This window comes from Erinaceus europaeus, chromosome 22, assembly GCF_950295315.1.
Source record: "Erinaceus europaeus chromosome 22, mEriEur2.1, whole genome shotgun sequence".
In the NCBI taxonomy this organism is placed as follows: Eukaryota; Metazoa; Chordata; class Mammalia; order Eulipotyphla; family Erinaceidae; genus Erinaceus; species Erinaceus europaeus.
Window position 1 is genome coordinate 11542937 of NC_080183.1, and position 2637 is coordinate 11545573.

The following is a 2637-nucleotide window of genomic DNA, read 5'->3' on the forward strand; positions in this document are numbered from 1 at the left end:
CCTTCCCTTCCCTTCCCTCCCCTTCCCTCCCCTTCCCTTATCTTCCCTTCCCTTCCCTTATCTTCCCTTCCCATCCCTTCCCTTATCTTCCCTTATCTTCCCTTATCTTCCCTTCCCTTCCCTTATCTTCCCTTCCCTTCCCTTCCCTTATCTTCCCTTCCCTTCCCTTCCCTTCCCTTCCCTTCCCTTATCTTCCCTTCCCTTCCCTTCCCTTATCTTCCCTTCCCTTCCCTTCCCTTCCCTTCCCTTATCTTCCCTTCCCTTATCTTCCCTTCCCTTATCTTCCCTTCCCTTATCTTCCCTTCCCTTCCCTTCCCTTCCCTTATCTTCCTTCCCTTCCCTTCCCTTCCCTTCCCTTCCCTTCCCTTCCCTTCCCTTATCTTCCCTTCCCTTCCCTTATCTTCCCTTCCCTTCCCTTCCCTTCCCTTCCCTTATCTTCCCTTCCCTTCCCTTATCTTCCCTTCCCTTCCCTTCCCTTATCTTCCCTTCCCTTCCCTTCCCTTATCTTCTCTTCCCTTCCCTTCCCTCCCCTTCCCTTATCTTCCCTTCCCTTCCCTCCCCTTCCCTTATCTTCCCTTCCCTTCCCTTCCCTCCCCTTCCCTTATCTTCCCTTCCCTTCCCTTCCCTTATCTTCCCTTCCCTTCCCTTCCCTTCCCTTCCCTTCCCTTCCCTCCCCTTCCCTTATCTTCCCTTCCCTTCCCTTCCCTTAGCTTCCCTTCCCTTCCCTTCCCTTATCTTCCCTTATCTTCCCTTCCCTTCCCTTCCCTTCCCTTCCCTTCCCTTCCCTTCCCTTCCCTTCCCTTCCCTTCCCTTATCTTCCCTTCCCTTCCCTTCCTTTCCCTTCCATTCCCTTCCCTTCCCTTATCTTCCCTTCCTTTCCCTTCCCTTCCCTTCCCTTCCCTTCCCTTCCCTTCCCTTCCCTTCCCTTCCCTTATCTTCCCTTCCTTTCCCTTCCCTTCCCTTCCCTTCCCTTCCCTTCCCTTCCCTTCCCTTATCTTCCCTTCCCTTCCCTTATCTTCCCTTCCCTTCCCTTCCCTTATCTTCCCTTCCCTTCCCTTCCCTTCCCTTCCCTTCCCTTATCTTCCCTTCCCTTCCCTTCCCTTCCCTTCCCTTCCCTTCCCTTCCCTTCCCTTATCTTCCCTTCCCTTCCCTTCCCTTCCCTTCCCTTCCCTTCCCTTCCCTTCCCTTCCCTTCCCTTATCTTCCCTTCCCTTCCCTTCCCTTCCCTTCCCTTCCCTTCCCTTATCTTCCCTTCCCTTCCCTTCCCTTCCCTTCCCTTCCCTTCCCTTCCCTTCCCTTATCTTCCCTTTCCTTCCCTTCCCTTCCCTTCCCTTCCCTTCCCTTCCCTTCCCTTCCCTTCCCTTCCCTTCCCTTCCCTTATCTTCCCTTCCCTTCCCTTCCCTTCCCTTCCCTTCCCTTCCCTTATCTTCCCTTCCCTTCCCTTCATTTCCCTTCCCTTCCCTTCCCTTCCCTCCCCTTCCCTTATCTTCCCTTCCCTTCCCTTCCCTTCCCTTCCCTTCCCTTCCCTTCCCTTCCCTTCCCTTCCCTCCCCTTCCCTTATCTTCCCTTCCCTTCCCTTCCCTTCCCTTCCCTTCCCTTCCCTTCCCTCCCCTTCCCTTATCTTCCCTTCCCTTCCCTTCCCTTCCCTCCCCTTCCCTTATCTTCTCTTCCCTTCCCTTCCCTCCCCTTCCCTTATCTTCCCTTCCCTTCCCTTCCCTTCCCTTCCCTTCCTTCCTTCCTGCCTTCCTTTCTTTCTCTTTCCATCTTTTTCTCTTTCTTTCCTTCTTTCTCTCTCCCTCCCTTCATTCCAGCCTCCCTCTCTTCCATCCTCTTTCTCTCTCTATCTCTTATGTATTACCACCAGAGTTATAGCAGGGGCTCCATGACATATCCACTTCCGGGCGGCCATATTTTCTGACTTCCTTCTTTCCCCCTTTTTTTTTTTTTTTTTTTTGCTTGATAAGACAGAGAGAAATTGAGAGGTAGAGATAGAGAGGAAAGGAGAAACAGAGACACTTGAAGCTTCATGAAGCTTCTCCACTGCAGGTAGGGACATGGGGTTTGAACGTGGGTCCAACACAGCAACATGCTTGCTTAACCGGGTGTGCCACAGCCCAGTCCCAGAGTTTGTCTTTTCAGTCTTTTCTCTCTTGTATAATTTTCTCAGCAGTAACGTACCTGCTGTGATCGCACATGATCTTAGCTACTTACTCACAAAGCCTTTGCTCATCAAACAATGGCTGACACCGTAGTACCTATATGCTGCACATCTATAATTAAGGTTGGAGCTTCAAAACTGAGTAGGCTAGAACATTCTCCTAATCTGTGCTTCTTCCATTTAAAACTGAAAGATCATTAAGTTGCTTTAGTTGGTATAAATAGTATGCATGATAAAGACCCTGTTAACATTGGGTGTTTTTTTTTTCCCTGTATCTATCTTCTTTTCCCTTTCTTTCTTTCTTCCTTCCTTTCTCCTCCTTCTCCTTCTCCTTCTCCTTCTTCGTCTTTTCTAAATAACAGGTACCTAGTAATTTTAACTATCTGAAACATGTAAAAACAATGGACTGCAGTTGTAGTTTTCCTATCTTCTGCATATGCACTTTGAAATTAGGTTGCTCACTTCACTGTTAGATTGTAA